Below are 24,081 nucleotides of genomic sequence, written 5' to 3'. Positions count from 1 at the left end.
AGAGCACAACCTTGCGCGACGGTTCTGTTTATTCGACGCGCAATATCAGCCAGACCTTTCAGTCTCTCTCTCCCCCGCCTAAACCCTAAATCCCAAATTTCTAGCGGAATAACAACCTTGCGCGACGGAAGGGTTCTTTTTTCATCGCGCAAAGTGCACAGAACACTTTCTTGCGCGACGATTCTGTTTATTCGTCACACAATATCAGTCAGACCTTTCAGTCTCTCTCTCCCCCGCCTAAACCCTAAACCCCAAATTTTTGGCGGAATAACAACCTTGCGTGACACTATGTTTTATTCGTTGCGCAAGGTGACCAAAATTTTGGAGCAATGTAATGAAAATTTGGGCTGAAATTCGACCTTGCGCGACGTCATTATTGTTTTTCGGTCGCGCAAGGTCGATTGAACATACCTTGCGCGATGCCATGTGTTATGCGTCGCGCAAGATCTATTAAATTTTCAGAACACACGACAACCTTCTTTCTTCCTCCCTTTGTCTCTCTGCCCTAAACTCTCTTCTCTCCGCCGTCACCTCAACCCACTGCTCTGCCGGAAAAAGGACCGGGCGGCCAAAACCTTCTAAGCCGTCGAGTCTGCCGCAGTCACCGTCAAGTCTGCCGCCGAAAATTCCCCGGTTTTCACAAATTCTTCGCCGGCCTCATTCTCTCTCCTCCGGCCACCAAATCCGACGCCCCAGGTATGCTTTCTGGACTATTTTTCGTGCTCTAGCTGATTGTTGGGTAAGATTTGATTAATTGTTGCAGTAGGTTTCTAGAATTGAAACCCTTAGTTTTGGCCAATTTTTGAATTTAAATTCCGGCTACTTCCGGCCATTTTTCGGGGTAGGTCCGAGAACAAAAGTGGCTCCAATTGATGTTTTGAACCTAGGGTAGGAACCTTGGCCCTTAGTTTTTAGAATTTTCCGGCGATTGTTATCGCTTTGGACACTCACGCGTTGCCGGTGCGTGTGGTGGCCCGTGAGATACTATAGCAGTGGGGCATTGGGTCCCAATACAATCCCCTAGTTGTCACGAGCACGTAGGTGTGCTCGGATTTGAATTTGGTTACCGTTTGAGTCTCAAACGAATTTCGCCTATTGTGCGATTTTCGGGTTTGATATGTTCAGACCGTTGGATCGAACTCAAACTCACGTATGCTGTACCTTATATTTCTAGGATCGTGTAAGATTCGACAGATCGTGGATCGGAGTCCTGGATACTCCGAAATCGCAAACCCTAAATCAAGCTATGCTTTTAATTAATTAGTTAAAATTCTTAATGAAATTGTATGTGCTTACAATTATATATTCTTAAATTTGATTAATTTGTATGTGTATTAATGAAATTTTGCATATGTCAAACCAGATTAGAAGTCGTAAGGCGCTGAGGATTGCACAGAGTTCGCCTTCCCCAGCTCAGCCGTTATCTGCTGCCACTGCTCCAGCACTAATGGACCACTTGCCAGTTGGTCCCGGGGGGTCCCAGGCCCCTGTGTCATCGGCTTCATCAGTGGCGCAGCCTATTAGCGCTAGGCAGCTAGCCGCCAAGCACCACAGACACCACATCGACCGACGCTATTGGTGCGTCGGGGTCACAGCCAGGTATAGATTTCCTTCAACTCCAGTTTTTTTTTCCTTTGTGTATTTTATAGTTAAATTTGTTGTTTATTTAACATTAATATCATATTTCTTTGCAGCCAAGAAAAACATCCAAGGGCCATGTCGGCAGTTGAAGACGGCGAAGGTCACCCTAGTGACCAACATTCGTATCAACATCGGATATGACGAGCGACATCGGGCTGCACTAACGACGGAGTTGCATAGCTCCTTGGCCCACAACATTGGTCATGTCGTTCGGACCCATTGACCGATGCAATGGAAGTCTTGGAAGGTCATGCCTGACGAGATTAGGACGGTGGTTCGCGGCCAGTTGTCGGTATGTATCCTACCTTTTAATTCTTTTTCTTTCAAACTTTATATGTTTCTATTACTTAATGTATGTAATTAATTTATTGCAGACGAACTACAACTTAGAGGACCTGGACGACGAGTCGTTGGCGTACGTCAACGGACTCTTCGCTGAGAGGTACAAGCAGTGGAAGAGCGACTTGCACCACCATTTTGAGGCGTTTGATGATACGCAAGTCACTGTTCAGGAGGGTTGCCCGAAGGAACTTGAGAGAAGGCAGGATAGTTGGGCGTGGCTCTACGCTCATTTTCAGGCGCCCGATTTTGTGGTCTTTTTAATATTAATTTCAAAATTATTACATTTTTTTTACTAATGTTTATTTATTTTTTTTATATTTCATTTCAATTTCAACTAATACGTTTTTTTTTTTTTTGGTATAACAGAATAAAGCCAAAGTCAATAAGGGCAATAGGAAGAAGAAGACTCTTCTCCACCATTCAGGTTCCAGGCCCTTCTCTTATAGGATGGATGCACGGCGGCGGGTAATAATAAAATAGTTTATATTTAATTTTTAATATGTCATTATTATTAATTTATTTTTTTCATACTAACATTTTTCTTCTCTTGTTCAATTTAGGAGGGGTCCAAATTCCCAGAGATCGACGTCTTTGGCGACGTTTATGTTCGACCTGGGAATGAGTTGGCCGAGACCCTTCATGTAAGTATTATTTAATTTTAATTATTATGTTACACATTCAAGTTTCAGGGTTATTATATGAATGTTTTAATTTATATTTTATGTTATGTTAAACAGACGACGATGGTGGAGAGGAGCCAGTTGGTTCTTCAGGAGTCCGCCTCCCAACTTCCTCCCGATACTCCGATCGAGTCTGTGGATCCTCCACAGGATGCTGGGTTTCAGATCTTGACGGAGACGTTGAATCAGACTCTCGGAAGGAGGCCGGGGACATATTGTCGAGGGATGGGGAATGCTCGGCGGAGGGAACCAAGCCCCTTTCATCAGCGTAGTCAAACAGTCAGGTGACTGCTTTGACAGCAAAGGTGGCCAAGCTGCAAGGTCAGATGTCAGTGATTCTGCAGTCCCTCGTGAGGTCCGGCATTCCAGTCCCGCAGTTTGATGCGTCGACCTCTGATCCCGTCCACCGCGAGCATGCCCACCAGACCACTGCCCCTGTGGACTCCCAGACCTCCGAGCCGCATATAGGCAACGACCAAGTAGATTTTGCAACATTATTTGATTAGTTTTTTATTTTCATAATTATATTTTAAACATTTCTCTTGTATATACATTTATTTTATTTTATATAATTTTTTGTTCTCTTCAATTCATTTTTTTTTATTGCAATTTCATTTTATTACCAAAAAAAAAAAAACCAAATTTATTTTTTTACAAAATTAAAAAAAACGTAATATTAAATTTAAATAATATACATATTAATTTTGCGCGACGAAATGTTTTTCATCGCACAAATTCATTTTTACAAAATACAAAAACGAAAAACTATATTTTAAATACAAATATTTTATTCTTGCGCGACAAAAGCATTCGTCTCGCGAAATGGATATGCGCGACAACGAATGTTTCGTCGTGCAGATGTTGGAGACACGAATTGCGCAATGAAAAAAATATCGTCGCGCAAGTAGTTGCGACACTAATCGCGCGACGAATATTATCCGTCACGCAATGTACTCGCAACGATCATGTTGTCCTCGCGCAAATGTTTGTGCGACGAATAATTGAGTCATCCCTAAACCTTTTGTGCAGCGAAGGTTAACCGTCGCTCTGTTTTGCGCGACCAATGCAAAATATTGGTCGCGCAACGTCTTTCTTCACGCTCTTTGCGCGACGACTTTTTTGTCGCGCTGAAAGTTGTGCGACTAAAAGTAACTTTGCGCGATGAAATATTCTTCATCGCGCAAATCGTAAAATGTAGTAGTGTTAATATCTATGAATGAAATTTTGTTTTGAATTAGGTTAAAGAGGAGGCCCATATGTTTTTTTTTTATTAAAAAAAAAAACCATTGACTATTAATATAAATATTGCGTAACTGACAAAATACCACAAAAATAAGATTGGTGATGTGGTTTGTGAACAAGGCTTTCCTCCTTTCAAGGTCAAGGTTTAAGTCTCTTCATGCACACTAAATTTCTTACCTTTTGAGGTTGAAGGCAACATAGAGCAGCGGCGGCAACCACAGGAGCAACATCAGCTACTGGAGATGTGGCTGCAGGAGCAGCATGAGCAGTATGACCAGCAGAAGCAGCGGTAGTGGTGGGAGCTGCAGCGGCGGCTGGAGCTAGAGCAGGAGCAAGAGCAAGAGTAGCAGAAGTTCCTGCGACATAGGCAAGTAGTGAAGGCGTATTGATGGAGGTGGACATGCCTCCAAGAAAAGCGAACTCAAACTTGTGTATGATTTTGTCTCTTACTAACTCACTATATTTCTAAAAAATATAATGCTATGAATGCTCTAAAAACTACTATGGGATGATAATTGGATGAATGAAATGTTGTAGGATCTTCTCTATTTATAGGCAATAAGGCCTCTGTTCAGAAAAGATGTGACTGAAAAATATCAACAAATGTGTCGTTTCATGTTGCAACCATAAGCTAAGAAGTGCAGTGTTTCATTTATTATGAAACAATGCAACTTAAGCCAAGATGCAATGTTTTAATTTCTATGAAACAATGCAACTATTCATATATGAAACAATGCAACTTATCACATAAAGTAGTATTATTTTACAAACAAAATGAATAATATTTTATATTTCCTCGGTTAAGAACATGACTATTCTCAATAAATACATACCAATTTGTAAAAGTTATGCACTTAAAGTCACGAGTCCCACAATTTAATTTCCATTCAATTATTAAACAATCAAATATAAATATTATAATTTTCTTACAGCATGACTTCTAAGTAGTGGCATCTACTTCCTATTATTAATTGAATCTATTAATTACTTTTAATTAATTATTATATTATGTCTCTAAATAGATGGGTGCTCCCATGGGATCTGGATCCATTGCATTGATTTTCTCTGTCATGATCTGCCTTACTTTTAGGATGATGCGTCAACTTTTAAATCCCTTATATTAAATTTTAATAAGATGGCGTATGGAGAACAAAAGTAAAGCAAATCATAGCAGTGAAATCAGAGTAGAGGATCCAGATCATCTGCTTTGATTTTCTCTACTAGGATCTACTTGACTTTCACTCCTCTTATGCCACGTCATTTGAATTTCAATCCAAAAAATTTAAAGTTGACACATCACTTTTAAAACAAAAAACTCAAATTTTCCATAATTAAAAAAAAAATAGATTTCCTAATTAAACCATCAAATTTGTGTAAATATTGTCAGAGATAAGAACTACATTTGTCACATAGTGGCATGTAACGAAGAAATTGACTTGGAACGTAACAAATTTAATATTTTCAAAAGGGTTAAAAAATGGAAACATTTAAAAGATTGAGACTATAGGATGCATAATTTATGGGTTTCATGATCCATAATCTATCATAAATGTTTTTTCATGAGTTGATTTTATTATCTTCTTACCAATCAGACAAAATAAGGGTTAAAATTTTGAAAGTTCTTTAATGCCCCTGAGAAATAAACGTACTAAAACAGATGATTCTTTAATATATGAGGGCAAAATGGTAAGCACAAAATAATAAAATAAAATTTGAAGGAAAATTTTTGTATTTTCATTGTCCTTTATTCTTGTGGAGTCGCAATTGCCCAAAGCCATGAAATTTCCTCAAAACCATTTAACGTTCCAGTGCGTACCCAATAAGAGAAAAAACAACCCAAAGCAAAGGAGGCTGAAGCAGCCAAATCAACGGAGTTCAAATGTTAGAATTAAACATGGAAATCAAGAAAAATCAAACTCGAATGGATAAGAAAATGGAGAAAAAGAAGCTACCTTGCAACAGCAGACAGATAGGGGCGTTGAAACCATGATGGAGAAAGCAAATAAGAGAGAGAGAGATTCATAAAAGGGAAGCTCGCTCATGCTAAAATATTAAAACTATGAGAGAATATTTGTTTGTGGGAATTTTCTGTGTATTCTTCTCCTTGTATGAGGTCATATTTATAATACAACGAAACCTGAATGGGAAGTAAATAATAAATTCCTAAATCTATTTGCAGTAGGAAATCAGGAATTAAAGTAAATCAATTACAATTATAATAGGAATTCTTGGTGTGTAAGGAAAGTAAGTCAATATCCACAAGTCACGCCAACACTCCCCCTCACGTTGGTGCATAGATGTCGCCAATGCCCAACTGATCTAGTCGAAGACAGCCCACCAAACAGGCCTTAAGGGATTGAGAATGGGAGTAGGAAAGGCAATGAAATGGAATTAAACAAAGAATAGAAGACTCTAGTACATAGTTTGGTTGGGAATTACTAATTAGGATGGAAGGGAATTAGTTCCACTGTTTGCTTTTGCATTTGTAATCGGATGTAATAAACTGTAAAATAAAAAGTAAATAGGAAAAAGCAGTTCTCTTTTTGAGAACATTTAAGTTTCCACAACTGTTAAAATATTGTTTTCTTCTAAAAACAGTTCCTGGGAAATATCTTCTGTTATGTAGATTGTACTTTAAAAAAATTGTCATCTATGTTGTAAAAAGAATAAAAATAAACATGCGGAGCCCACTAACTATTCATACTGTTCATTACTGTTCATTTGGCGGCTTTGATAGAGTTACTGTTCATTACTGTTCATTACTGTTCATTTGGCGGCTTTGATAGAGTTTGTCTGTCACGGGTGAACAGTGATGAATAGTGATGAATAGTGATTATTTCAGCCTATAAATAAGAAGAGAAACGGAAAGAAGAAGAGAAGAAAAAAGAGAAAGAAAGAGGAAAGAGAGAGTAGAGAGAAATTCTCCTAGAGAGAAAATTCAGTGAGCTACATATATTGTAAACACTAAACTTGTAGCCCTATTATTTTACATAGTGGAAAAGTTACTGCTGCTGCTCTCCGAGGACGTAGGCATAGCCGAACCTCGTTAAATGCTGTGTCTCATCTACTTTACGTGCAGCTCTGAATTATCACACATATCCCAGGTTATTTTATAACACGTTATCAGCACGAGAAGCTCTCAGGTATAATTTTTGTGCTGCACTATTATTTATAATAATAACCATTATGTTGATGTAAAGAAGAAAAGCCAACGCATCTAGCTTTCCACTAATATATCAGTATAATATATATATATATATATTATATATATGAAAAGTTGATGGTAACACTACTACAAAAAGTGAAAAAGACGACCAGAAAACAACGACGGTCTAAGTGAAAACCGTCGTGGTTTATAAAAAGACGACGGTTCTAAAAACACCGTCGTGTAATACAACCTTAGACAACTAAAAAATGGAGTTTCAAATGGCTGTTCAAAAACAACGACGTACATAATTAAACAACCGACGTCTATTTGAAACAGATTTCCGCAGTGTAAAATCAATGCCAACAAAGAACGGCAGAAGTTATGAATCGACCGACGTAGAAAGTAAAGACGACGATTTCAATAAAAACTGCCGTTTTTACTCATAAAATAACACGACGAGGTTTTCGTATAAGACGCCGTATAATTACAAACAAATCCACGGCTTTAAAATACAAAATATCGCCGTATTAAATTAATTTACAACGACGGAAAATATAAATATAACGACGTCATTCTCGTATAGTTCTACGACGTTATCTTTAAATCGTACAATAAAATTTATCGTCGTATTTATTCATTTTATACGTCGTACCTTTAATTTTAACGGTCGTCTTAATAAGAATTTTTGTTAACAATTTTTTTCTTTGATTTTCTTATCCTACGTCGGTAGATCTACTTAATGACAAGAATTGAAATAACCACGACGGTTTATATAGAACACCGCCGACATAATCAGATTTGTCTGAGATCCCAAGGGTTACGAAATCTTACCAGATGGAACTCTGTTCCACATCATAATCTTAACAGATGACACAGATTTGCAAATATTGCGTCGTGTTAGTTTACAAATTCTAGAACATTAATTTCCCTCATTTTAAATTTCCTCGGGAAAGAAAAATCTATTTATCACGCTTTGGAATTGAAAACTAAAACTGAAAGAATACGGGAAAAAAAACTCTATTTATAATTTAAAATTAAAATCCACGTCGGTTGTAGTACACTTAACGACGTTTAACAAAATAATCTACGTCGGTAATTATAAATCTACCGCCATCTTAACTTAATATAGACGACGAGAAAAGACGACGGTAGAACAGAAAACCGCCGTTGTTTCAGTTTCTTTAACATATCTTTCTGCAGGACTTGTGTAGTTCAAAGCATTGACAATGTCTTCATCATATCTCCCAGAAACTACTGATTCAATTGCTCATGCTTTAGAGGCCATCTGAAGCCATTTCTATTCTTTATCGCATTCTTGAAACCCATCTTCTTCTTCTGAAGCTCTACGGATAAAGGAAGAGGCTATCACAAATCCGACGGATCTTCTTAGGCAAGAAAATCAAGCAGAGGATCAGGCACATCTGATCTTCAGATTTCCCTGAGAAGCGAACTTTCCTTCGACAGCGAGTGGAGGCCAGGCTTGCATCTCTTTTGATGGAAAGCAAGGAGTATTCAGAAGCACTAAGTGTCCTATCAGGCTTGATCAAGGAAGTGAGAAGGCTAGTAAACATCCAAATTATTATCTTTGAGACATGAGAGACTGAGAGAGGAAGAACTTGGAACCTTAAATGTAAACCGAAAATGAATGAAAGCGACAAATTTATAGAATAAATTTTTAAAACCAACGGCGGTCCTTACAAAACAACCGCCGTTTAAATTGTAAAATCAACGTCGGTATGATCGACGTATATTACAGAAATCCACGTCGGTAAATTAATAAAAACGACGTGTTAAATAATATACCATGACGCGAGTTATTACTTATGTACTTTAATTTTTGAGTTTACTACGACGGTACCTACAAACTACTGTCGTATTTATTTACCACGTCCGAAGTTAAATGTACCGTCGTATTTTGTAATTTATACGTCGTAGTTATATGTAACCGCCGTATTATTTTTTTGAAATGGTTTTATATGTAAGCAACTTTTCGTCTACTTGACTTACACATTTGTTGTTTTTATATTCTTATTTTATTTAAATCTGTCATCCAAAAAAGAAACTTTACATATTGCAGAATATTAATTTCCTTCGTTTTAAATTTCCTCCGGAAAAAAAACTCTATTTATAACGCACTGTAATTGAAAAATAAACTGAAAGGTCACGGGAAAAAAAATTCTTTTCATAATTTAAAAATTAAAATCCACGTCGGTTATATTAAACCTAACGACGTTAAATGAAATGATTCCACGTCGAACGAAAAATATTGCGTCGTGTTAGTTAAAAACGACGTAGTTAAATGTAACCGCCGTATTATTTTTTTGAAATGGTTTTATATGTAAGCAACTTTTCGACTTACATATGCACTGTTTCCAAACCCGATTAAAAATTTCAATCTCCCAGAGAAACCTTTTCGTCTTTTTTCCTTGTCAGAGCATTGTCAGAGTTTCTCATCGTCTTCCTCTCGTCTTCTTCGTCGTCTCTGAACTTAAACATCGATCATCTTCCTCTTGCTTTCATTGCATGCAAAAGGTAAGCTTTCATTTTCACTATTTTGGTTACTGTTTTGCATGCTCATACGTTTTTTGTTTGAAAAATCTTTTGACCTTTTTTCTGGCCAAAATCATTTTACTTCTTTCCAAGTTTGATAAAATATACAGACAAAGAGGGAAAGTTTCCAACTTTGAAGACAACTACATCAACTAAATAAGACGACGGTAGACCACGACGGTTCGTCAGTTGTTCTAGCGTCGTCTGAAAATTGACAAAGTTGTTTTTAAAATAATAGTCTTTTTTTATATGCTTGTTTAATTGCAGGTTTGATTTCTCTGAACAATGGTTTTTGTTTTTCCCTTATTTGATAAAATATAAAGAAAAAGAAACTAGGGTTGGTATCTAATATAGACGACAAAATATCTTATTGTTTTACGTCGTGTGAATGTTAATACCACGACGGTGTATTACTATTGACGTCGTATGAACATAAATACCACGACGTTATATAAATAATAGTTTACCACGACGGTGTATTACTATTGACATCGTGTGAACATATATACCACGACGTTATATAAATAATGGTTTTAAACATTTATTACGTCTGAGATTATTTCATTGCGTCGTCTAAAATCATATCATACGTCGTATTTTTTTAATACCGTCGTTTGTGTTCTTAATGTTTTCCTGAAATATTTTCACTTGCAGTTTTGTCTGTTAAAATGGTTTCTCAACAACAAACTAAGGATTCTGGCTCCAAGAAGCTTGGAATGGTAGCTACTCAAGACAAGTCTTCGAAGGAGATGAAGTCTTCGAAGAAGATGAAGTTTGCTTCATCATCTGCTGAGACAGAACAAACCAGCCAGACAACAATCTCTGATGATTCAAAGACTGGTCGAGGTATGAGCACAATGCCTCGTGTTGTGAAGAGAAAGCTTCAGAAACTGAGGCCAATTGTTGAGTACAATAAAAGGGGGAAAGGTGTTGGCCAAGCACATATTGAGATGCAGTCGTATATTGGTGTGTTGGCACGCTCCAGGATCCCACTTGTGGACAAGAAATGGTCCCAAATCCCCAAGGATATAAAGGAGCAGATTTGGGAAGCAGTTGACATGGCTTTTGTCGTAGGCCAAGGGGGCAAGACCTCTGTTTTAGCTTCTGCTTCCAAGAAATGGAAGGATTTCAAGTCTACACTAACGAGGTATTATATCCTTCCATACACCAATGACAGGGAGAAATTAAGCCAACCCCCTGAAACATATAAATTCATAGAGAAAGCACAATGGGATGCCTTTGTAGCTTCAAGGCTATCCAAAGATTTTGAGTCTGTGCATTCTCAACATGCACAGATTAGGGAGAAACTCGAGTACAATCATCGATTGTCTCGAAAAGGATATGCTGGATTGGAGGATCAATTGGAGGAAACCATGCCTGGGGTAGAAATTGATCGATCTACCTTATGGAAGAGAGCTAGACAGGACAAACATGGTAACATCCCTGATCCAAAGGTGGCAGAGAAAGCAAAATTAATTGTAAGCCTACTATCACTCTGTTTTAAATTTTTATTAAACTGTGAATTATTCTTATTACGTCGTATGTTATATTTTTCGTCGTGTGAATGATATTACCACGTCGAAAAGTTTTTAAAAACGTCGTTAAAGGTCTAAATAGGAATCACTACTATGTTTTCTGTAATTACAGCATAAGACGTCGGTGGTTCATTTTCGCGTCGTGTGAATGATATTACCACGTCGAAATTTTTTTAAAAACGTCGTTAACGGTCTAAATAGGAATCACTACTCTGTTATCTTTAATTATAGCATAAGACGTCGGTTGTTTATTCATTTCGTCGTTTTAAATAAATAACCACGTCGGTATAACTACTGTCGTGATAAGTTATAATAACGTCGGTTTATACGTTATTGCGTCGTGTGAAATTATATAATACGTCGTTTGTACATAAATAACCGTCGTGTGTTTTTTTGTTTATCTTTTTTTAGGATGAATTGCAGAAACAAGTCTCGGAAGGCAAAGTCAGAGTAGATGGCAGCAATGATGTGCTGACCATGGCTTTGGGCCCCGAGCATCCATGCAGACTGAGGGGAGTTGGTGCTGGTGTTTCCCCAAGGCAATATTTCAATTTGCCCAAACCACAGAGGGTGAGCTTTGACGACCGTTTGAAGGACAGTTTAAGAGTTCTCCTTCAAGAAGAGACTAAAAAGATGGAGGCTAAGGCAAGGGAAGAGGCCTTAAGGATGGAGGCTAGGACAAAACAATTGGTAGAGGCTGAGAGGGAGCATTTCCTGAGTCAGCTTTCCCAATTAATTCCCAATTTTGATCCAAGCATGCTTAAACCAAGAATTAGCCAAAGCCCCAAAAATCCAATGTCTGACAAAGCTAGCTGCTCTGGAGGTTATGTGAGATCCCTACATTTGGAGGATGATACTGCCAAAATGGGGAAACATCAGCCAGATGAAGAGAAGGAAGAAGAAAAAAGAGATGAAGAGAAGGAAGAAGAAAAGGAGAAAGAAGATGAAGAAAAGCATGACGACAAGGTATGTTCACATAACTTTGCCTTTTTTATTTGTTTTTCAAAATTTCAGACGTCGATATTTTTATATAATCCGTCGTTTGTTTAAAACTTAGACGGCGGACTTTTTTTAAGACGTAATAAAATATTTAAACGACGGTTTTTGCACCGTCGTTTAAATGGTTTCAGACGACGCTTTATTAATAAAACCGTCGTCTTTATTGAATTACCACGACAGTTTTTTCACCGTCGTTTAAATCCTTTTAAGACGACGTTTTATTCCTTAAACCGTCGTCTTTATTGAATTACCACGTCATTTTTTTTATTTCTTTAAACAGGTTATTGAAGTTGGTGATTATTCAAATATGGAGGCGCCATCTTCTTTAAAAACCCTTTGTCGTTTTGTGGAAATGACACTCCTGCCTGAGGATAAGACACTCCAATTTACAATTGATATGGAGGTGTTTGGTGGTGAGCACGATACCTTCCTCCTGCCTGAAGATATTACACAATTTGCAGGCATGGAAGAAATTGGAGCTACTGTATTGGCTGTATATATGAGGTTTGTACTTCTAAGATAATAACTCGTTGGTTTATATATTGCGTCGTCTTAACTAACTAACCACGTCGTCTTAACTAACTACCGTCGTGATAAATATATTATAACGTCCTTATCTATTTCAGTACGTCGTGTGAAATATTATAATACGTCGTTTTTTTATACATAACCGTCGTGTTTGTTTTTGCTGACTTGTTTATATTATTTTATGTATTTAGGTACTTACACGATGTTTTGAAACAAGCCAATATGTGCAGCATGGTTGGCTTTATTGACCCTGCTACAGTTAGTGCCAACTCTGGCACAATAACTGAAAGATCACGACTGGTAGCAGCTCGACTTCAGAAGACAGACGGTGAACAGCTTTTCATGATGCCTTACAATCCAGGGTTAGTCTCCTTAGGATTTTGTTTTTATGATTTTCAATAAATGACAGATTATAAACTAACCACGTCGGTGTTTTATTTTATTTAGTCGTTTGAAACTACTAACCACGTCGGTATTTATTTGTCGTCGTGATAAATATATAATGTCGTCGTTATCTACTTTATTTCGTCGTGTGAAATACTATAATACGTCGTTTTTGTAAATAACCGTCGTTTTTATATTAATTTTGTGCAGCCGTCATTGGATCTTGCTGATTGTAAGAGCAAAGAAGGAGACCGTCTATTTTCTGGATCCTCTGCCAGGTCATCGTGTGGTCGACGAAGAGGCCAAAAACATCGTGAACAGTGCTTTAAAAATATATAATACCCACATAGCCCGAGCAGGACGTAAAAATGTAATTTGGAAAACTCTCTCAGGCACACCAAAGCAACCCAGCAATGTCGAATGCGGGTATTATGTGATGCGCTTCATGAGGGACATCATCATGGATCCTTCCTTGGGGTTTGAGAATAAGGTAAGAAGAAATTACCTTCATACATTTCACGTCGTTTTTTGTATTATCAACGACAGTCATGTAAAATTAACGTCGTTGAATGGATATACTACGTCGGTTATGAAAAATATCGTCGTCTGTGATTGAATTTCTTTTTATTTAAAACCCTAATAGTCATTGTTTATGCAGTATGCCAAGGGAAACCAGGAAGCTTCATACCCCCAAGAAGCCATTGATGAAGTCCGGAATGAATGGGCAGAGTTTGTTTTCCAAATTATTAAACAGGGCAATTATTGAACACTTGATATTTATGTATAATGTACAAATTTTCTCTATAATATGTAATGTAAAAATTTGTTGAGGTTTTCTTAAATTAAAAAAAAAACAAACATACAAATTGCTTAACCGACGTGTAATACTTTTCCAACGACCTAATAAAGTCAAAAATCGTCGTATTTTGTTGTTTCGTGTTTTAAACAAATACGACGTAAAAATATAGTTAGACGACGTTCTTTGAACAATTCAGTCGTTTATGGTTTACAACATCTTCAATTTCTTAAGGGTTCAGGGTATCATCGACGACGTTTATGTAACGACAGCGGTTAAGTGGTTGATATATATATTTTACGTCGTATAGGTAAATAGCCGCCATGGTTTCTCATTTTAACGACGTCATTTTAACGACTTAGTAGTCTATTACAATTTACAACGTCTACAATTTATTAACACCGACGTGGTTTGTTGTTGTGGTAAGAATATTTTATTATTTTTATATCAAAATATTCAAAATAAATTTAAAATAAATCAGAAAATTGAAAAGTCAACTCCTATGAAGTCATTGATATATTTTCTTCCACATAAACCTTGAAAAAATTCATTTTGAATAACAAAAATTTAAAATGACCATCCAAAACAAAATTGTTTTGATGAGTCATAAAATCACTTCTAGTTTTATGGTTTAGGGTTTAGAGTCTAGGGTTTAGAGATTAGGGTTGTTATTTATTGGGGTTTATTTTTAAAGTATAATTTTTGGGTAGTCTAGGGTATATGTTAGGCTTTAAAACCATAAAACCTTTTATAAACTTAATTTTTTAAATTGTATAATTTAGTTTTATGGGTTTAGGATATTAATTTTTAACGACGGTGGTTGCGTCGTGGAATACATATTTTACGTCGTACAGAAAAACATACGACATGGTTTACGCTTTAAACGACGTCATTTTAATATGTAAGTCGGTTTATATAATTTACAACGTCTTTAATTTCTTAACACCGACGTGGTTTTTCAGTCGTCGTTATATAAAAAATTCAAAATAAATTTAAAATTAATCCGAAAAATGAAGCTTCAAAATGAACGGCCTTACGTTCTTAATCCGAAAAATGAAGTTTCCGTCGTGGAATATTAAATTTACGTCGGTACGTGTAGAACTTTCGCCTTGGTTTTTCTTTCGACGTTTTAAAACGCGCGAACTCTAAAAATTTTCGCGCGACCTAAATTTTTTTAGATTTGGCTCTTATTCTTATACTTCGAACCCTGAAACCTAAAATTTTCAGATTTCGCGCGACATAACATTTCGCTCTCTCACTTCTGCTATGGAGAAAATGATGGGGAGCAAATAGTACCTACGAAGGAAGAAACTGATAATGAAGATGGGGATTCGAGTGATGATTCTAGTAACGATTCGAGTTATATTAGGTTGTTTTGTTAAAGGGTTTTATGTGTATGCTTTGCGATCTGTTAATAATGTGCTTATAGGTATGGGTTCATGGATTTTCTGTTTAATGGGTTCATGGATTACATTATCTGTTATGTTGAATTGGGAATGGATTTAATTTTGTCGTATCTTTTAATCACCCTATGTTATGTTGAATTGGGAATGGATTTATTGTTTTCATGCTTGGTTTCATGTATATGTTGGTTTCTTGCTTGGTTTCATATATATGTTGTGTTCTTAATGGGTTTTATGTTCTTGAAAATAAACTGAGACACGACGAATTTTAAGGCATACGACGACGATTACACGACGGTGTTTTTAAACTACCGTCGTTGTATTACTTATACACGACGGTTTTTTCATAAACCGTCGTTTGTATTACTTATAATAGACGACGTCTGTTGAAAATCCGTCGTCTATATATGCCAAATACGTCTGTTTTTGTTTAAAACCCGTCGTCTCTGTTGTGTATTACTTGCGATTAGATCATTGTATAATCTGCTATAGTGATGGTCATTGCCTGTATTTTCACTTTATTATAGATAATAGGTTATAGTGTCGGAGATGGATAAGTCATGGATGCACTCGGATAGAAGATCGAAGGCATATGAATTTGGGTGGAAGCATTTTTGAACTTTGCTGTAGAAAATCTTCTAACTACAACACATATCCGTTGTCCATGTGTTAAATGTGTTAATTTGAAGTTGTTTGGGGTTGGAATTATAAGGGATCACTTATACTTTAATGGAATTGACCAAAGCTATAAGAATTGGACATTTCACGGAGAACCTTGGGAAGCAACTACTAATGCTAGTAGAAATGTTGAAGAAGATGATGGTCATAGTAGGTACAGTTTTGTGTCTGAAGAAATTGATATGGATGATAATGATTTTGGTGATTTTGGTTCAGATCCGTATGAGTTTGCCAATGTGATTGGGGATGGAGATCAACTAGTGTACCCTGGTTGTAGAAAGTACACGAAGTTATCGGCATTAGTGAAGTTGTATAATTTGAAGGCAAAACATGGGATGAGTGATGTCTGTTTTACAGAATTATTGATACTTCAAGGCGATTTGCTTCCAGAAGGAAATACAATACCAACCTCCATGTATGAGGCTAAAAAGACTTTGTGTGCATTGGGGCTGAGTTATGAGAAAATGCACGCATGCCCCAATGATTGCATCTTGTATAGGAAGGAGTATGAGGATTCAACTAATTGTCCTACTTGTGGTATCTCAAGGTGGAAGGAAGGCAAAGATTCAATCTTGAAAGAGGGTGTGCCAGCGAAGGTGGTGTGGTATTTTCCCCCAATTCCAAGGTTTAAAAGGATGTTTCAATCACATGAGACAGCTAAGAGTTTGACTTGGTGGCATGCTGCTAGAAAATCAATTGACGGTCAGATGTCTCATTCGGCGGATTCCCCGTCTTGGAAACTTCTTGATGATAAATGGCCTGAGTTTGGTAATGAGCCGAGAAACTTGAGATTGGCTCTTTCATCTGATGGATTCAATCCCCACAGTTCTCTAAGTAGCAGATATAGTTGTTGGCCGGTTATCTTAGTTACATATAATCTCCCTCCATGGCTGTGCATGAAACGAAAGTTCATGATGTTAACCTTATTGATTTCCGGTCCTAAACAACCCGGAAATGATATAGACGTCTACTTGGAGCCTTTGATTGATGATTTAAAATCCTTGTGGGTTGGGATTAGAGGAGTGTATGATGCACATAATGGAGAATACTTTACACTCAGAGCTGCATTAATGTGGACAATTAATGATTTCCCCGCCTATGGAAACTTATCTGGTTGTGTTGTTAAAGGATATAAAGCTTGTCCAATATGCGGCGATGATACACCTAGTCACAGGTTGAAAAATGGCCACAAAATTTGTTACATTGAGCATAGAAAATGGTTACCAATCAATCATCCATATAGGAGGCAACGTGCAGCTTTTAATGGGAAACCTGAATATGGCATACCTCCCGAGCCATTAACCGGAGAAGAAGTGCTGCATATGGTTGAAAATGGTGACAGAGTTTGTTGGAAGAAGAAATCAATATTCTTTGATCTCGAGTATTGGAAATACCTTCCTGTAAGGCATGCCCTAGATGTTATGCACATTGAGAAGAATGTTTGCGATAGTATCATTGGTACATTGCTGGAGATCCCTGGAAAAAATAAAGATGGGATTGCTGCTCGATTAGATTTATTGAACATGGGGGTCAAAACTGATTTGCAACCCGAGTATGGAGAAAGACGTACTCGTTTGCCTCCTGGGCCTTGGAATTTGTCAAGAGCAGAGAAGAGAGAGGTTTGCAATTCTTTCTATGGTATGAAGGTCCCTGAAGGTTATTCTTCAAATATTAAAAATCTTGTATCTGTACAAGATTCAAGACTTCTTGGCCTTAAATCACATGATTGTCATACCTTAATGCAACAATTGCTCCCTGTGGCAATTCGTTCTGTTTTGGAGAAGCCTGCAAGGTATGCAATAACTCGTTTGTGCTTCTTCTTCAATGCTATATGTGCAAAGACCATTGATGTTTCCAAGCTAGATAAGTTGGAAGAAGATGTAGTAGTTACTCTGTGTTTGCTTGAGAAGTACTTTCCCCCTTCATTCTTTGATATCATGGTTCATCTAGTAGTACATCTTGTCAGAGAAGTTCGTCTATGTGGGCCAGTATATTTTAGGTGGATGTATCCGTTTGAAAGATATATGAAAGTGCTGAAGGGGTATGTTCAGAATCGTACTCGTCCCGAAGGTTGCATTGCTGAGCGGTATATAGCTGAAGAAGCGGTAGAGTTTTGTACTCAGCATTTATCTGATGTTAGTACAGTTGGAGTGCCTTCAAGCCAAAAGATGGGAGTTTCAAAGCCATTATCAGGTTGCACAGTGAGCGTAGTTGATCAGGACCTGTTGAATCAAGCACATCTATATGTCTTGGAGAATACGGAGGAAGTCCTACCTTATATCGAGTACGTATGAGTTTTATTCTTTAAGTTTCCATTTAAAATTATTTCTTATGTTTATCTTATATATTTGGGACCGTAATGCTTGAATTTTTCGTGTCATGTAGGCAACATATGATTCACATCAAGACTGCTTATCCAAAATTTAGAAAGAGAACAAAGTGGCTGCAGGATAAGCACAATAGCACTTTCATTCAATGGCTACGCTTCAAGGTATATGTTGTTGAATAACGTATTTCTCTTTTAATTTTCTTCTTATTTATATGTTAGGATGAATTAAGATATGATTAATTTGCAGGTTCAAAGTGAAGTTGAGGAAGACAATCATGGCGTATCAGAAAATTTAAGGTGGCTAGCAGCTGGTCCAAACATGTCAGTGCCATTATATAGGAGCTATCTTATTAAAGGTATTAAATTCAATATCAAGGCACAAGATGATGTGCGGACAACTCAAAATAGTGGAGTTTATTTACTTGCACATACCATGCAAGTTGCTAGTGCCAAGGATAAAAACCCAATTCTCTCAAATATGGGTTTCTATGGTGTCATTCAAGAAATTTGGGACCTTGACTACCAAAAGTTTACAATTCCAGTCTTTAGGTGTGATTGGATAGATAGTTCTGGTCTTGTAGTCGACGAACTTGGATTTACCCTTGTAGATTTGAGTAAAATTGGACATAGGAATGACCAATTTGTTTTGGCTTCTCAAGTCAAACAAATATTTTTTGTTGACGACCCGATGCATCGTGGTTGGTCGGTAGTGTTATCAATGCCTAATAGAGAATATAATGATGTTATTGGTGATGAAGTCTTAGGTGATGTGATAATTGAGTGTGAGCCATTTACTAGAGGGATGCCAAATGTTGACACATTTGATGAACTGGTGGGTGAGTTAGGCGGTCAAAATATTCGAGATGGGTGTGAAGATATATGGATTGAATGATGCTTATGTAATTGGCAGTGTATGACATTAATTTTGTAATATATTGTAATGTGATTTCTTCACTTTCTACGTTCAAATAAAACACGACGTTATTGTGAATCAGTTATTCAGCATATTTACCGACGTCTTAAAGCAACGTAACAATGAAGAACCACGACGCTATTGTGAAGCAATTATTCAGGATATCACGTCGGGGAAGGATTAAGAACCGCCATGTAATTCAAAATAACACGACTCCAATCCCATAATACCGACGTCTAAAAAACGAGATATATAATCTGAACGTTAAAAAATACGATGTCATCATACATTTTCCACGTCGCAAGTTCTTTTATAAACGAAGAGGAACGAAATGAATTCCGACGGAAATTCATTATAACCGCCGTCTAATAACAATTAAACGACGTTATTTGTAATACGGCTCTCATCATAATCAACGCCGTCTATATGTTCTGTAATACGGCTCTCATTTATTTGGAACCGACGTTGTTTAGAAGTTCAACGTCGTCTATATTATTAAGTGCGTCGTGAGTAATGATGATAGATATAAATACAACGTCGACTATATAAATGCCACCGACGTTGTTTCGCATTTCAACGTCAACTGTATAAATACATACGTCGTAAATAATGACACTGACAACTATTTCCACGTCATCTTTTTTAGAAAAATCGAAGTGGAAAATTTATTTCACGACGGTTGTTTGTAAATAAGAGACGTAGTATATTTCAATAACGTCGTCTTCTCATGTATTTAAAGACGTCATATTTTTTCTTGTCGTGTAAATTATATTTAACGGCGTAAAATTTTAGTTGTCGTCGTTGTATGTATATCTTGCGGCCTTGTTCTTTTAACATGTGTCATATTTTTCCTTTTTAACGACGGTGATTTGTTTGAGTTGGTCGTCTATTCTCATCCTCGACTATTTTCTAGAACTTTAGCAGACTAAACACGTCTGTTTTTATTGTTTTCCGACGTTGTTTTATTTAACAACGTCTAATATTTATCGTCGTTGTTTGTTTCTGAAAATATGACGTATAAATTTTGTAATACGACTCTCATATATTTGTAACCGACGTTGTTTCGTTTTTCAACGTCTACTCAATAAATACATACGTCGTAAATAATGACACTGACAACTATTTCCACGTCATCTTTTATCGAAAAATCGAAGTGGAAAATTAATTTTACGATGGCTGTTTTTATATATGCGACGTAGTAGGTATCAATAACGTCGTCTTCTAATGTATTTAAAGACGTCAAATTTTTTATTGTCGTGAAAATGATATTTAACGGCGTCGTTTTTTTATTTCCGTCGTTGTATGTCTATCTTGCGGCCTTGTTCTCTTAATATGTGTCATATTTTTCCTTTTTAACGACGGTTTTTTTAGAGAGTTGGTCGTCTATTCTCATCCTCGACTGCTTTTTTAGATCTTTTTGCAGTACAAAGACGTCGTTTTGTATTTGTTGATGACGTTGTATATTTTAACAACGACGGTGATTTAGCGTCGTGGTATATGAGGGAAAAGATGACGGTGGATTCCACGACCATTGAAAAATCGAATACACGACGGTGATTTACCGTCGTCTTTTTGCTTTTTTGTAGTAGTGTAACATAATATACTATATTTATCTGCTTTTCTATTACTAACCATTAACAAAAATGGACCCTTGGTAATACTAAACATATTATCAGTGGGAGACCGTTGCTAATACTAACACTTTACTTTATGAAATTTAAATGTATGGTGCGGGTTTATCGTCCACGCCTTTACTGCTATTTAAATGTATGGTGCGGGTTTATCGTCCATACCAGTAATTTATTTTATGGACTAAATGTGCTGTATGATGAGTTCTTTTTACAGTAAGCAGATCAGGACCAGAAGTTCCTTGATCCTCATCATACAATTACATCAGGACTAGAAGATCCTTGATGATGATATTAAAATGAGAGCTGGCAGTCTCTCCGGTACTGTATTTGTAAACATGTGATTGGACTTAAAGGTCCTTGATCCCTGACATGTGAATAAGGACCTGGGGTTCCTTAATGATGTAATAGTACCGTATTGGTTCATAGTGCCGTACACATGGATGATAACTGTACTGGCAGATATACTATACACATGAATAGATATGTATTCATGACTTGATGAACAGTACTATTCACATGAATAGTGACGTATGCATAAATATGAGCCATGGATGATAACTGTACTGGCAGATGTACTGTACACATGAATAGATATGTATTCATGACTTGATGAACAGTACTATTCACATGAATAGTGACGTATGCATAAATATTAACCATTTTGGATAAACCGTCACTATATACAAAAGGGAACCTGCAGTTCCTTAAACTCATGTACACATGAATAGATATGTATTCATGACTTGATGAACAGTACTATTCACATGAATAGTGACGTATGCATAAATATTAACCATTTTGGATAAACCGTCACTATATACAAAAGGGAACCTGCAGTTCCTTAAACTCATGTACACATGAATAGATATGTATTCATGACTTGATGAACAGTACTATTCACATGAATAGTGACGTATGCATAAATATTAACCATTTTGGATAAACCGTCACTATATACAAAAAGGAACCTGCAGTTCCTTAAATTCATGTACACATGAATAGATATGTATTCATGACTTGATGAACAGTACTATTGGATGAGAAATTAAATGAGATGCCAGAAGTTCCTCAAAATATGGACAATTATGTAAGGGCTTGAAGTCCCAGAATATGTACAGAAAATTGTAAAAATGTCCATACCATGAGAATATGTGGCTTTGGCCTGAAGTTCAAAATTTAAGAGTATTGAGAACCTGAAGTTCCAACAATTAAATGGACAACCCTTGAGGTATTATTGCAAATTATGGTACACCACATATTTCTTTGACATAAGAAGATGATGAATTTAATAAAGTTCGATTCTGTTATAATCGACACCTCAAGGAAGAAATATATTTTGTGAATTCCGGTTGTTAAGAATACACCGCGAAATGGATAATATCAATATAAACCTCAAATAATGAATTGAGGCTCCCCACATATTTTATTATACCTGGGCCGGAAGCCCATGGATCCAAATATATGAGAGATCCTGAACTTGAAGTTGTGGGTATATAGTAGTTAATGCTCTTCACTACTATATTGCGATATTATCGTGGCTTTTACTCAATTCATATTTCATGTCCATTTGAAAAGGGCAAATAAATTCTGAGTTTGTGCCCAGGCCAAAAGTTCCGGGCTACCATGCAATTTGGGAGAGACAAAGTGGTTATTTGAACCTATAAGGCACAAGGTTCCAAACCGTCATTTTGAAAAGACGTAAAAACCACAGGTGCAAGTTTAAGAATGTGCGCAATTATTATTACAGAAACATACAACAGATAGATTTTTTCCACCTGCAATGAAGGTGCAGGCCCTGTAAAATCTATAAAATTACATTATGTTCTGGAAGCCTCTGAAGGAAGAGGACGGCGCCTCTTAAGCTTAGCCATGAGCTTCTCGTGGTCTCCCAAAATTCTTTCATTGGAGACCTGCAGCATGTCTAGCCTTCTCAGTGTATCAACTGAGTACGAACTCACCAGTTTCAACAAGGAATTATTCTCTCCTTTAAGTTTCTCAACCTCCTGTTGAGACTCATGAAGCATTCTTTGGAGAGACGAATTTTCAGTTGTCAGCTTCTCAACCTCGTTTGCTCTAACACGCAAACGATCAGCCATGTTAGAAACAGAAGCAGCACTCTGAATGCTAAAAGCCATTGAGTCATCAATAGCCTCTTCCTCAGACCTCCCTGTTAACAGTATTTCATCCATTGGAGTAATGAAATTCCTAGCTACTATGACAGCAGTAGCATCATTCATCATCACAGAATCATTAACTGTGAGATGACGATTTTTGGATACAAAGGATGGACGCCAAACTTTGGCGTCACTGTTTGCTGTTGGAGCATCATTTAAATTGAAATAATTTGGGCAGGAAGAAGAGGAAGCCATTTTTGAGAAGGTTTCGAAGAAAGTCTTAGGAAAACTAAAGTTTCAGAAAATGAAGAAATTTGAGTTGAAACGCAGTTGCTCCAATCAAGTTTTACAAAGGCCATATCTATAGGAGGAAATATGGCTACTGTTTTTCAGGACCCCAATATCTTCTCGAATCCCCATATTATCTTTTTCTTTCCTAGAGTTCAAAACTTCACGTGGCCTCTAATAATGCCTGTCGGCACTTTCGGCATTTTCAAGCATTATTTTCAAAGCCGATCTTGCTTTACGGATTTCACGGAGCTACTTTTTCAAAAGCATCCCGAGAATCTCGCACTTTTTCAACAGCATCCCGAGAATCTCGCAATTTTCCTATGGTTAATTTGAAATTCACCGGTTCTACCTATTCATTGTATTTGTGTATAAATGTGTTACTAACGAAATTTTCTTTGCAGAAGACATCCAGTTTACTCCATACCTAGTGATGCGATATCTACTTGTTTTTCTTATCAGTAAACACTTAATATGCCTGAGAAGCAAGACTATCTCTGATCATCCATTCAGGAAGCAAGACTATCCCTGATCATGTTTCTGCAAGATCAGGGAACTGTGAAGGCGGCCTTATGCTCTAATCTCCGGAAGTTCTTCTAAACTAGAAGAAATGAGAGCTTGTCGTTTGCTCCTACCAGCTTCCTTCCTTGATTGCTGAGCATGTTGTCTGCTCCCACCAGCTTCCTTCCCTGATTGCTTACCTTACCTTGCAATCAATATCACAATCTTTGTATCTTTTCTTTCTTTTTATAACTCTCTGTTCATAAGAGATTCTATTTCTTTAGAACGAACATCCAAAGAAAGAATCCATACGGTGATCCTAACTCTAAGGGTTATTTATTTATTTTTGACAGAGAGAAGAATTGTGACTTTTTGCTCT

Source organism: Prunus persica, chromosome G5 (genome assembly GCF_000346465.2).
Source record: "Prunus persica cultivar Lovell chromosome G5, Prunus_persica_NCBIv2, whole genome shotgun sequence".
NCBI classification, from domain to species: domain Eukaryota; kingdom Viridiplantae; phylum Streptophyta; class Magnoliopsida; order Rosales; family Rosaceae; genus Prunus; species Prunus persica.
The sequence above is the reverse complement of the archived record's forward strand: the minus strand, read 5'-3'. Positions refer to the sequence as shown.